This window comes from Aquila chrysaetos, chromosome 22 (genome assembly GCF_900496995.4).
Source record: "Aquila chrysaetos chrysaetos chromosome 22, bAquChr1.4, whole genome shotgun sequence".
NCBI classification, from domain to species: Eukaryota; Metazoa; Chordata; class Aves; order Accipitriformes; family Accipitridae; genus Aquila; species Aquila chrysaetos.
The window spans coordinates 5286771-5301180 of record NC_044025.1 but is presented as its reverse complement, the minus strand read 5'-3'; positions in this window follow the sequence as shown (position 1 = coordinate 5301180).

Sequence of the window (14410 nt, the reverse complement as noted above, 5' to 3'; positions counted from 1 at the left end):
TAGATATTTCTCAGTAAGATTTAAATCTGTTTTGCAGAGAAGATACCATCTCTATTCAAGCGGCCTGATTCCAGCCACTTGCCCTTTCCAACACATTGCAAGAAAAGCCAAAATCAGGACACCCTACATATGAAGTAGGAACCCAGATTTCAGCCAAGGTCAGTTGTTAGATGTGCCATTTTCTGCAGGTGTAAACCTGCCAAGAATGAATGGGTAGGCAAGTGTGTACTGCAGTTCATGTGTTGCTACAAGTTCAGGGACATTTACCTTTTCCTAAAAAGCACTGCCACATATTTCAGTGACAGGAGGATTTGTCTTGTCTTCCCACATTTAAGAATAACTATTGCTGTCAGGTTCCAGCTGGACCCAGGGAATGCTGTGCAATTTCTAGCTGTGGCATTCAGCTAGTCCTTACCTCTGATAACGCAGAGTGAGGGAGTGTCTGGGCTGATAGGACCTGATGGGTTGGTTTACATCAATATCACTTACTCAACTTCACTATAACTTTTTGCAGTTCTTGTAAAGGAGACGCTATAGAAATAGCAAGTATTCATACGCTGCCTCTTTTCTCCTCTCCAGAATTGCCCCACTTCATCTTTAAGAAGTAAAAACAGCAAACGAAGAAAAAAAAAGGCACCGCTCCCTTGCAATATCAAGCCAGCACAAGCAGTGACAGCACCCACATGAAATATTTTACCATTAATGGCTCCAATAGAAGGCTTTCTGGATGATCTATGGAAGCCCTGCAATCAGAAATATTATAAGCTTTGCTCAGCCCCATTTCAAATTGATGGTTCTCTGATGAGAGGGGAGTTGCCCTCACTTGTACCATCAAATTTAGAAATCCATTTAAGTCCTTTTGATGTTATTTGAGTGATCACTTCTGAAAGGTTATAAAAAATGCAGCTAAGCTGTATTTGTTTTTTCTGCAATGTTTGGAAAGTGTAAACACTTAAATCATCAACCAAGTGCATAGCATTCATATTCACCATACCTTTTAAAAGCATACTTAGCATACCACTGAGAAAGATTACTCTGCTGACAGAAATCAAGCGTCTGGATTAATTTAAAGGAGTGCATTTCACAATCCATCATTCCAGAATAGGAGAACAAGGAACTGCTCAGTTAAATTAAATGGTGAGTTACTCTGGAACAAATTAAAGGAAATTCATCTCTGCACTGTGTCTAGTCCAGACGTGTAATTCAGGGCTGAAGCTATTAAAAGCCAAGCAGTCTAGCTGGATTTCATAAAGACCGAATCATTTTACAACCAATATTTATTTATTTGCACTCTTGCACAACATGGGAAGAAGCAGGATTTGTGGCTTGTAACACGAGCTGACAGTTTCAGGCCAGCACTCTTCAAGGACTTTTTGACGGAGAAGAGGTGTGGGAAACCAGCCTGGGAATGGTGGGCCAGAAGCAAAACCCTCCCAAGCCAAGTGGAGAGTAAATACAGAGGCTGCTTGCTGCTCCTGCTGCAGGCTGTTGGAAATGGCAGCAGGGCCTTCTTACAAGAAGTTCTTTTTGTGGGATGCTTTGGTGGCCATCACTGGCTGGAGTTGGTCCATGTCCATCAGCTAAAGGGCTCTCCATTAGACCCTGCCCGGCCCACATCCAGCTGGTTCATTTCGGACTGAAAGGTTTTTTTCTTCTGAAAAAAAGGATTTACTTGATAACCCTAGAGCCCACATGCAGAGACAATCAGGCTCAGCAGAACACAGGATCTACTGAGAAGACTTTACAAAGAATAGAATGAATGAAGAAACTTAATAGAAGAGTGTAATAAGTAATATACATCTGTGTAAAATTCCTTGTTATACCAATTGGCTCCAGCTTTGCAGATATTACCCAAAGCCTAAATTTCTCAAAGTGCATGTTCAGCATTTTCTTTTTTGCCCTTTTTTTTAATCTTTAAATAACCATTTTCTACCAACTCTCTCCTTAATTGTCACTTTAAATTTTCAACTTTTTCTCCCTGTATCTGTATAGATATATTTAACCCAACCTTCTCATAGCAGAAGAAAGAGCAGTTTGAAAAAGAATGCTCCAGTGAGATGCAAACTCCCTTATAACCATTTACTCTTCAAAAGTAAATCAGAATATTATCCTCATAGTGGATAATATTCCACTATGAGGAATATGAGGAATATAATACCTGACAACATTCCAGGCAAAACATTAGCATATTTAATTTACATTCATTTCCCTAACTAGGTCTCATTTAGGCAGTGAACAGCAGAGTCATACCAGCACAACCAATCATACAGAACAGCAAATGCAAACCGGCTCTCTGCACTTGAAGACCTTGAAACCTTGGGAAAAGAAATGCTTTGAACCAGAGAGGAGCTCAGCACCTTCCAGAAACCACAGGCACCGGTGACTGGGACGTATCCGGCACAACGAGATGAGTGGTTTCCCCACGGCTTCGGCGTGCTTGCGAGCCAGCGTCTCTCGGCCCGCTAGGTAAGAGCAGTGCCTCTCTGCCGGGCAGTGCCGTAGTGTCCCACCGCCCGAATCCGCAGCCCCCCTTGGCACCCATGTCCCTCCTGGGCGTCCCCGAGGGAGGGTCCTCCTGCGTTCCCCTCTGCTTTGCTCGCTTGCTCCTGTGTCTCACCATGCAAGGCCAAGAAGCAGTAGGGCGGGCAAGCAAGAAAACAAACTCTTTCTCACGCTCACACTCACACACACACACAGAGCCTGGTGCAGAGGAACTGTCTCGCACCCCCACACCGTCCGTGTCAGCCTGCAGGCAAGCGGCGGCTGTGGCTGGTGGAGGAGCCTGCGGAGGAGCGAGAGCGTGCACGTCTACCCGTTAGTGACCTTAAGGGTACAATGGGAGAGCAAGACTTCAGCCAGCTTGAAGCATCAGAGAAGTCGTCAGAGCATGAAGCTTCCTTTTTCCAGGTGGGGCAGACGCTGGAAGGACGGCGAAGCTGCCCTTTGGACCGGCAAACGGACAAGTCTGAGGAAACAGCCGGAGATGAAGTGACTTCTCAAAGGAAACCTGCAAGAGAGTCAGCAGAACTGCTCCGGCTTCTCTCCCTGTAGGCTGAGGTTGCACGACTTTTCTCCGTGGAAATGTATGCTTACAGGCTGCTGTGCTTTTGAGAGGCTGTGTCACTAGGCTGAGAAGCCAGGCTGTGAGTCAGTCCTCCTGCAACCTTGCAAGCATGAACAGCCACAAGCTATTACCTGCAGCTTGTCAGGTGCTGCAATTAGCGAACACGCCAAGTGGATCTCATTTGGTAGCAACAGCTTATTCCTCTATCTGCTTCCAACCTGATGCATTTAGGTGTATCTCGTAAATCGCATACACTAATCAGCTTGAGAGCTAGTATTTCTGTAAAGTCTGATTTCCAAAGTGTTGTGCTTCACCATAGCAAAAGAGGCATCTCAGTTCCCCAGGTCCTATCTCCATACTGTAAAAAGGACCAAAATATGGGGGGAAGGTGGTGTTCGGAAGAGCTATGCTGAACTGGAGAAGGCAGAGTGACACAGGACATATGCTGCCATTGCACAGGATCACACAGCAGGCGAATGGGCAATGCTGAAAACAAAACCTCCTTACAAACCTCACCCTTTAGAGCCAGCTTGCTGCCGCACACTGTCTTTTCTGAAATCAGCATGGGATATCATTTCCATCATCTTAGTGGGATTAATCCTTCTCTGTTGTAAATGGGAGCTTCTGCTGAAATACCAATCATTTGTTTTTATACGTTTGGCAACACACCTTTTCCTTTTATTGTCTTGGCCAAAATCAGCCCAATTTTTCAGCTTGATTGGGCATTTGGCAGTAATGCACCTAAACGGCTTTCTACTGCTGTATGATAACTGAGCATTGGCACAGAAAGATTTATAGCAGTGAGCCCCAGGTAAGGATGCTCCATTTTCCTGCAGACTGATTAGTACTGTCTATTCCAGTGATTTAAGTGTTTTTTCAAAGAACACATTTGAAGAGCTGAAATGGGTACATATTGTCAGCTTCTGGCAGTTTAAGTGCAAACAGCTGCCCTGAAAGCTCTGTGCAGTACCACAAAGAGATGAGCCTCTATGAAAGCTAGTCAATCAAAGAAGATAAATCTTTGTGTCAGTTCCAATTATTGAGATACTCCAGTTAACTCAGGGAATCATAGGCATTAGACTGGCTTTAAATGCCCATGTGGTTGGGACTATACCATTGCTCTTGGGAGGCAATTTCACTGTCTGACAGATCAAGAGGCTTTTCTCAGCTAGTTAATTCCAATTAAGTTTTTCCCCTCAATTTCATCCTGCTATCCATTATCCTCAGTCAGCTACCCTTAGCAATTCCTCTTCTGCCATGCTGCTTGTGCTAAGAGTCCTGGAAATGGTGACATTATTACAAGTACCTGGTGATAACACCCATGAGACCTCCCAGCACTACAGCCTCAGAGCAAAGATGGTTTCTGTCTTAAAGAGCTTCTTCCAGCTTCTAAGGCCTTTAAATAAAGCCATAAACATTAATTTAGGTATACCAGTAACCTCCCCTCCCTGTGTTTTGCCTCTTTTGTCCTCTGATAAGCTTCATTTCTTCTGGTTACCCTGACTTCAGATACACCATCTAAAGATGAGTTTAGATGGTATAACACTAGAGAAGACCTGCTGCAGAATTATCTCCTGATATTTTTCTAGAGGTCTACAAGCACCGGTGTCCTGGAAGACATTGCAAGTATAGGTAACATAATACACAAGATATTATTTTTTTCTGGCATACTGCTGTGGTCGTGAGCTTTATATAAAGGAAAAATTACAGGGGATTCCATTAAATAATGCCTTTCCTTGCCCCTCCAAAATTTAATGGGAATGGCTGTACACTGCAAAGTGGATGGGATTCAGCAGTGTCTTGTCTATGATCTCGCAATGGGCTGGTCACACCGCTCTCCGGCTCCCCTTCCCTTAACGACACACTCGTCTCTCTCACACACTCAGGAAGACAAATGGAATTAAACAATCTGTAAACATATTCCTCCAGCTCAGGAAGGTCAAGGGTTTTGTAAGTTTATTTCAAGAAACAAGAGGAATTCAGCCCTTTTGTCAACACGACAGAGCATCAAAAGGTGGCATGCTCCTCGGGGGAAGCAGCTCCCCTTACCAGAGGGTGACTGGAGAAAGCCCAGGGAAACTGGGGTGAGGACTGTCGAGGGTACGAACACCCCTTCTTCTGGGGCGATGACCAGCGGGGAACCCAAGCATCTCAGCTGCCCGGCTGGAGGGTTGCGCTCTTTGTCTACTCAGGAGAACACGGGATTGTGTCAATCAACCTGGCACGTAGAAGTAACTAGTTTTCACCCCGGCTCCCAGGAGTTGAGAGCAGGAGCCGCTGCTGTCGTGATAGTCTTCAGACCACGGCTGGTGGTTCCTGGGACATGCATTGCATGCTCCCCGAGGGCCCTTGCTATGGCTCAAAGCTCAGCTAGGCAGCAGCAGAGTCTAAAAGGACCGGTACAGTAAGCACCAACTGTAGGAAATGTGGAAAGCAATGTCTCCATGTGACAACCAGCGTCGGGGCATGCCACAACTTGTGGAGATCGCCATACGTTCACGTGAGTACAGCCTCCCCCCAGTTCACCGCAAACTCGAGCACTCACTCTTTATAGCGTGGAATTTTCCAGGCACAGGGTGAAGCCAGCATATATGAGTGAGTGGGCTGTACTGCAGGGCCTGGTCACTTTATGGTTTTCTATGTAGAGCTTTTATTATTTTGCTTACTTTTTTTTTTTTTGCATCAAAACAGATTGAAGAGATGACTTTCTAAAAGCAGAGTCAGGCTTGCCCAAACTCTAGAAAGTGGGCAAAAGAGAGTGTGTCGCATCAGAAAAAGCTCTGAAAACTGGTGTTTCCCCTGACTGCACCTGGGGGAAAGCCTGGTGGGCTGCCAGAACAGCAGCCCCACAAGGCCAGCTTCGTGTCATGGTCGGCACAGCGCATCCTGGCCCTGGCACGGCAGGCAGCTCTCAGGGCGGCAGGAGGAAGGCAGCCTGGCCTCCCCAGCCCGGCCACGCTCCGACCCAGCACACGGACCTCAGAGCAGCCCCCAACTGCCCAGAAGCTCTCTCCTGCTGCCAGTCTTCTAAACCAGCCAGTCCTCTTTCAAGTGCATTTTTAGCATCTTCGCTTAACCGTCAGTAGAATTTGAAATTGGCCACTGTATGATAACACCTCATCTCCAGCATGCTCCCACCACATCTTAAATATTCACTAGTCTTCTGTGAATCGTGAGGGCATGGGCTTGGAGAAAGGAGTTAATATAAAAGGAGATAAGTATTCTACTCATTATCTGCGAAAAGAACATCTACTTTAGCTATTCAAAATAGATAATCAGTTCAGCAGCAGAATAAGCTGATTATGAAACCTGTAGGTATTTTCTCTGGCAGGACAGAGAGACTTATTACTAAGAAAAAGAAAACTGGAAGAATTTCAGAATTATCTGTTTATTACCAAATAGCTGTTCTTGGCTAGAACCTCCATGGTGGGTACAGCAGAATGTACTAAACCAAATTCGGCCTGTGTTGCACCAGCTAAAGTCCAGAGGAACTGCTCTGAGGTCGTCCGAAGTGAAATTCGCAGAACTGGGCAAAAGTCCTGCATAGATTTACACCCGTGATTAATTTTATACCACATGCTGTCCTGCTGAGATCTCAGGGATAAAGTGTGTGCATGGTCAAGTCAAGGTTTGAGCTCCAACCTAGATTTACACCAGTGTAAAGAAAAGCCCTACCAGCCCAGTATTTACATTATTCAGGCCAAGGAAAAAATGTAGTGGCAGCTGTGAACAGTCTGAAAATCAAAACCCTGATGGGAGGACCTTCACACAGAGGTTTGGGTTGTTGTTGCAGCTGACTCTCTGCATCCCCTTTATCTTTTTTTTTTTTTTCCCTTTCAGAAATGTTTGACCTTAAATGCAAAAGGATAACATGGGTCAGGAGGAGTGTTTATTATGTATGAGCTATTTTTCTTTCATGTTAGCAAAATCCTTTTGTAAAAGTTGGCAGAAGTCCTTGTTACAGCTAAACTTCAGACCCATGGGTGATCTGGAATTTAACATTATTTATGTCTCAGTATAAAAAAAGCAATGAAAAGGAAGCAAATTCTAAGAAAATAATCAGAACACAGCTGAGGTCTGGTAGCTTCACTTTTTTAAACCATTCAAGTCTATCACTGCCCTCGTCTTCGCTGATGTCTTATAACTATTTCAGCGGTTTGAGGGCTTCCTATGTAGAAGCTGGGGTATTTGTAGAAATTACACATCACACTTATTTCTATGTTGTTTCACAGGCAAGGAGCACGAAGCACTGTACAGATTCAAAGAACTAACTTGCACAGCAGAGCTCCTGTTTACAGGTGTGCCGACACTAGCTGCTCATAACGCTAATGCATTAATAGCAGTGCACAGATTTTGTAGTTTAAATCCTTTGCAATACAGGTACGGGGAGGAACACTGAGTGGGGATGAAATCCTGCTGCCGCCATCACTGAGGTCCCACTCCAACCTCTTGTCCCCCAGCCCATGGCTTTTCATTGGGTTGGGACGACAAGCAGCCAGACTCTGCAATCCTCACTCCCTCTACGTGGTACGTGGTTTCTCAGCAATTCGCCTCTTGGTTCCAGGATGCTATTTGTAACTGCTGAGCCTGAACGAGAGCTGAAGTTCAGCCCTTGGCTGCCAATGTTGTCCAGGCTTACATCGTTGCAGAGACGATCGCTCCTGAAGGGTGGGGTTGCAAAAGACATTTTTAGGAAAGGGTTATTTATGTTTGCTTATTCCCAGAATGGTCCCAGGGTCAAACCCATACTGGCTGCTCTTCCAAGCCTCATTTACTTTCAATTAACATACACAAAAACCTAAGGTACAAGTTCTTAAAATATTCAGAAAACAGGTTTGCTTCTTGTCTGTGTTATTTCACAGCGATCTTACAACAAAGTTAAAGAAGACCACAGTAGATCCTTATGCAAACATGCACAAGAGAAGACAGTCTCAAAAACCTTGTATGATCACAGGCAGGGGCCAATCCTAGTGACAGGACAAGCTCTACCCACACTTCTCCCTTGGCCACTCATTCTTCCAGAAGACTTCTCTTCAAACAGACACCACTCCTTGATTCAATAGTTCATCTCTCCAATGCACAGAACATACAGGTGACTAAAATAAGAAAGCAAGCGGCACCAGGCAGCCCCTCTAAAATAGCTGCCCAGGAGCTGGAGGAAGCTGTTATTACTCGGCTTGGGGTTGAGATGAGCTTTGAAGAAGAACACATTTAAATGCACAATAGTTTTCACATTGAGGCGTCCTCCCCCTCCAGCATTAGCAGACATTAAATATGTGCATACTTAATGCTTTGCAAGCTCCGCAGCAATCAGGTTGGATCAGCAAAGGGAACTTGCCTTAGTAATTCAGGTGTCTGTGTAATGTCAGACCCTGGAGGTACAGCTAGGGTGACATTTTCAGAAGTATCTAAATTTCTTAGACTCTTCAAGCTCCATTGAAACTCGCTTGAGGTGAATTTGAATGGAACTTAGGCTCCCAAATCTCTTTTGTGTTTTAGAAGGGGTTAGCTTCTGTCTTTAAATTTTGCAATAAATAACAGGCAGACCCTGCTTGGAAAGTTAGGTATAGAGTAGGAGTTTGGATAGCATGATCATGAGCATAAATGAGCACATTTCCTTTGAATATTAAAAGTATATTTAATGTGGTGCTCAAGGTCACACAGCAAATGAATGGGCAAAACTGAATCATAGCCCTAAGGGCGTATTACTTGCAATCAGATGCAGGAGTAATTGAGCAATTGTACAGACTTAAAAGCAGCATTACATCAACTTAACATATGGCTAGAAAGGGGCTTGGGGAGGTTCAGTGATTTGCTGAAGGGGAGAAAGAGTCAAGAGCAGGGCTGACATTATATATGAACGGCTAATTTCATTGCACAGGTAACCTGGCACTGGAAAGTCTCCTACTAATTTATACACCATAAAACCTTTAGTGTCATAGTTTTCAGTATCCACCGCTGGAAATACTAAGAGTCACCCACTTGAAGGACACATCTTACTGACTGTTGGCACTGTGTTGGGAGAACCCGAGATGAAAAACACTCAGTGACTTGGCTCCGACATCCAAGCTGGCAAAACACTAGTAACGACTGCTGAGTAGGGACGTCCCTGTGCGTGGCAGTGAGAACGTGCCCCTTGGCTGTGGAGCTTCAGCAAGAGCTGCTGGCCCAGCAGCCTGCTTACCAGCCCTGCCTGACAACACTTGCCTCTCACTTCAGCTGTCAAAATTCTATTTATGCTACCGCAGTGTTTCCCATTTCCTAATTTGGATGGTTCCCTCAGTCATTTTTCCACTAAAATGCTCAAGCATTTTTTGAAAACATCTAAACAGGAAGAGACCTGACCTCTCCTCCCCGAACATCGTGTGCTCTCTTCTCCTGGCCACAGAAGATCACTCCTGTGCCAACGGCCGTGGTGACTCCAGGACAAACTGAGGGGTGGATCCCGTACCTTGGGACCGACTGCACGGGGGCTCTGCTTGTGTGCGCTGAAGAGTGTGCACGGCTGGTCTCAAAGTGTTCAGTGGTCTTAGGACTTCAGTCAAAGTCCTTCCTATTCGTGCCCAGCATGCCCCCCTCATTCCAGCTCGCTGCCATGCCTGACCGCGCAGACGGATCCGGGGCTATGGTTGGCAGGTCATGGAGGAACCACCCCACAGCTCTGAAACCAAAGGAAAAATGCCCACTGACTCAGTTGGTCTGATGTTGAGCCAGATACTTAATTCAGGTAGATACTGGGCAGCTCCTCTCCTGTGTGCTTTCACTGGGCACAGAAAGGTTTTGGGGTCTGTTTCCACTTGGAGACCTGCTGGCTCTGGGGCATCATCGCTGCCTCCTCATCCGGAAAGGTACGGCCCCTGAAGCAGAGCCATGGCGTTCCCTGCCATCCAACCGCTTCCAGTAAAGGCCCCAGGGAGGAATTTCTCTTTCCCAGAGATGGACAAGCTCCACACCTCAGGAGCCCGACCTGTGCCTGAAGTCCCTTGCTGTTGAGACGAGGGATGCAGCAGAAACCTTGTTAGCTGTGCGCGCACCAAGGCCAGCCCCAGCCAGGCTGCAGGACCCACGGGGGTGTGGGGGGGTGCCAGGAGGGGCGACCCTTTTCTGGGAAGGGCAGTGCTGCCCTCGGCAGGTGCCGCACACCAGGTGCTTTAGATTAGGCAAACTCCCTAGCACATTGCATTAAAACGTTAAAAAGTTAGGCAGCTCTGAAGGTAGAGCCTAGAAGCAAGCTGAAGAGGCAGCTTGCCTACAACTAGCAAGTGCAGACTGTCGTGGCACCAGCAGATCACAGCTTCAGGGGCACTGCGCTCAGCCACGGGGAAACCGGCATGAGTCTGTACGAATCCAGCCGACATGGCAGCGGGATAAATGGGAAGAAGTCTTCTTCTGACTTCAGGAGGAGGAGAAGCTAACGCACTTCCCTTCCAGGAGTTTTCACTTAGCCTTAGGAAAGGAGTGAAGCAACGCTAAAGCCTCCGTCAAACCACCTGGCTGTGCAGATGACAGCTCAGGGCAAGCTGCTAGGACAGCCAGTTACCTGCCTTGCAGCCCCCAGTGCCGCATCTTCCCCTCACCGCCCTCCTCCCAGCGGCTGCTCTGGAGCCGGGCTAACCACGCTGCCCTTCGACGTACCCTAGGCTTTCCTTGGCGAGTTTGAATTGCCAGGCTCCGGATTCAGCTCTTTCGCTGGTGCAGATCAAATGCTGACACATCTGAGGGTGACAGAACAGCACAGGGGTGCAGAAAAAAAAAAAGTGAAAGGAAACTCAGGGCCCTGTATGTTTCTGTGCGCACACACTCCTCCTGCAGAGCACTTGGTTCCAGCTGCCTCCCAGCCCGCGCCTTATCTGCACTCTCCTTGAGAAACCCTAATGTGTCCGGAAATCACATTTAATATATACACCAGTATATATTAAACATACTAGTGTGAGGGCCTTGCAGCAGTTTGGTCATGCTGCGGAATTAATCTGAGATTGGTGATAACTGCAGAAAATTGGATTTATGTTAATTTTTTAAGTGTTGGTTTTTTTTTTCCAAAGAGTTGCTGTTCTAAGCCCCAGCCCCATCCTACAAGAGTAAACCTGTTTGTTAGACAACGCCAGCCTCCCACGCCACGCAGGAGAAGGCTTCCTTCCTCGCGCTCCGGCAGCAGTTGAGGCTCGGGCCGGCAGCCTCACGTGGCGTTGGCTGCTCGGAGCAGAAGCCAGGCTGTGGCCGTCGCCCCCGGGGGTGACGCTGATTCCCCAGCTGCCAGCTCCCACCTCTGCCCGTGTCCCGGCCCCGGCTGAGCACGGGGAGCCGGCGCTGGGTTGCTCCCGCCCGCTGCGGGGATGCTGTGTTCACCGGACCGGGGTCTTCCTCCCCGGCGGGGGGACTACGGCCCCGGCCAGCCCCCGGGAGCCCCCGACAAGCCACAGGAGATGCAGCGCTGCCTCCTCTGCGAGGACCTCGCTCAGCCTTAAGACAGGCTGGGGCAGCCCGGAGAAGAAGCTTTTGCCGGTTTTCTTGGTGGTTGTATGCATCCCACCTTTTCTCTTCTCTCCCTGTATCCCGAGCGTCCGTCCTCCCGCCCCCACCAGAACAGGGAAGCGATGGGTTTCTGAAACGCGGTGAGGCTCTGCCATTTGCCCAGAGCTGAAACCGGACTCTGACCCCCCAGCGCGGAAGGGTGGCCCCCAACCAAGAAACCCTTCTTCTCCTCCGGAGGAGCAACCTGCTCTGCTCAAAGCACCTTTTGCTGTGATAGTTATTGCAGGTGGTGGATGGGAATGATGGGGTGGCTCAAGCCTCGTTCTCTAAGGAGAAAGCAGCACAGTAAGTATTTTGGGAGACTCCTAATATTAAGGCACAGTCACTAACCGTGACTAAGTAAGATCTGTACATATTCTGGACTGGTGCCATGCAGGGTGGGGGGAAGGCAATCCCAGACGAAACAAAATAATAATGTGTTATTGGTCAGGAAGATTCATGTGGTGAAAATTAATAGTAGCGAGTGGTTTGCAGCTATACCCCATCCATCTCGTCTGCTGCAGAGAACACGCTCCTCGGTGTATGTGCAGCACCATATCTGACATTCAGGTCACAAGCTGTAATTTAAATTTCTCCAAGTTCTTCTTTGTTTAATGTGCTATCAGTTTGGAAGCAGTTCAAGGAAAAATCCCTGCTATTTGTCCTTCTAGCTGCTTTAAACAACTCCCTAGCTTCTCTAATTAGTAGCCTAATCAGTTAAAGCATTGAACATATTCGAGCCCTCCGCTATGGTGGTCTGATGAGACACGCTGCGTCCACAGCCTCAGTGGTGACTGCAAGAGCAGATCTGCTACAGATTGAAAGGCAATGAGGTTCAAAATGAGTTTTCTTTCTAGATGACTTTTGAAAACCACAGGCTTTTTAGGAATGTTTTATTAATTTATGGACCCTTTTGAAAAACCCTTACATCCTATAAGAGTATCTTCACGTGCTGACATAGCAGGTAGAGCCACAAAGGGAACAGCCCTGTTTTCTGGAGATGGGGAGAAAAAAAGAATCGGATTCATAGGTACACTTGAAAAAAAGTGTGGTTTATAAAGTTAAAATGTTGCTTTGCCTTTTCCCCTCTTTGGCAGTGGTATCTATCTGACAGGGAACTGCTCATCATGGCCAGCCTGGGAGCGGGCTCTTGGTCTTTGAAGGTCACTTGCGGGGGATCTCCTGCGGCACAGAACCGTGTGAGCCGCGGCTGGTGTGCAGCTGCTGTTCGGAAATAGAACTCTCCTACTCATACGCACATACCACCTTAGGTTAGGTTGCTCCCCGCAGACTCTGGGGCATCCGGACGAGTGAGCGCTCCACGATGTGTGAAGGTGCCGGGATCTGTCCTGCCGGGAGGAGACCGAGGGCGGACGCAGCCTGCGATCCGGGGGGGGCACGGGCAGCGGCTGCCTTCCCCGCGCACGCGGTGCACCGGTCCTGCCTCCCCTCGCAGCGTGCCTGCACCCCCCGCCGCGTCCCTGCGTGCGAGGGGCGAGCAGGGTCCTGGCCGGGGAGCTGCTCTCCAGGTTGAAGACCAGCGATCAGAGCACGAGATCCCCGCTCAGGCTGGGCAGATCCGGGTCTCAAGGGAAGTGATGCTACTGAACACCAGGAAAGACTACCACCCTCCATCCCAGGTAACACCTCATGTGTCATCTGTTCAGCCTGAGATTGTCAAAAACAAGCTCATTTGTGATGGCGAATGAATGCAGCAGAGTGATGCCATCGTTACTTCAACAGCTGCACTTCACCGAAGACCTGCCTGGGTACGGGTGGTGGCATGGCCTCGCCAGTCTGAGTCTGTACATAAATCACTTCCACCAGGAGGTCTTAAATGCTGTCATTCATTTATGTATTCAGCAAATGCATCTCACTCTAATCTTCTCCTAGTCTTTTAACGATATACCCATTTTTTTATAAAGCTGTAACAAGTTTAGAAGATGACTTGCCTATCTCATCACCAGCCTGCCCAAACCCGACCACGTACATATTCCACCACTGCTCAGCGCAATGTTCAATGAAAAAGCACACAAAATTAACGTTCCCTGCGCTGCTGAGCTGATTAAAGATTCAACCTAGATGAGAGAGAAAGCCCAGGGCCCAGCATGGTTTCCTGTGCACCTATAAATAGCTGTTTGATATGGTTTAGGCAGAGGTCGGTACCAGCCGGCTGCACGAGCTCTGGCCTCCGTTTGCCTCGTGCTGGTGAGAATGGGACTGATGGCAAAACGTGTCCCCCTTGGAGCAAAAGCTTTTGAAACACAGATAGTGTGCTCCTGCTAAATTAACTGACGCTAACGAGGGTTTGCCATTTGCTGCAGTGGGAGAAGGGCCACTGGATACCTGCCAGAGGAGGGGTCCCATCGGGGTCACCCCCGCGGGCCGGCAGCAGGTGAACCTCTTTATTCACCTATTGCTCTCTCTGACTTTGCTGAATGACATATGAAATCGAGGAATATTTCCAAAATGCTCTAAAAGAAAAGCACAGACATAAAGATGCTATTTACTTGTTTCGGTCCAACAGCGGGACGTTAGGGGACAGCTTCTCCCCCGCTGTGAGTGGATTGGGTGGGGGTCCCCAGCACCAGTGGCACTCCTGGTCCCCCGCTGCAAACCCAAGCACGCTGTGACATCTAGTGGCAAGTTACCCCGAGAGCCCAGAGAAAGCTGCTTTTGATAGGTCTTCCCACAGTGCCTGGACAACCGGCCACAGACATGTCTGCTTTCGTACACGCTCTTCAGACTCATCTTTATGCATAATTATATATTTATGTGTAACGGCGAGTATGACGGCTATTTCTGCTTAGGCCAAGAAGCGCTGGTGAAAGGGAC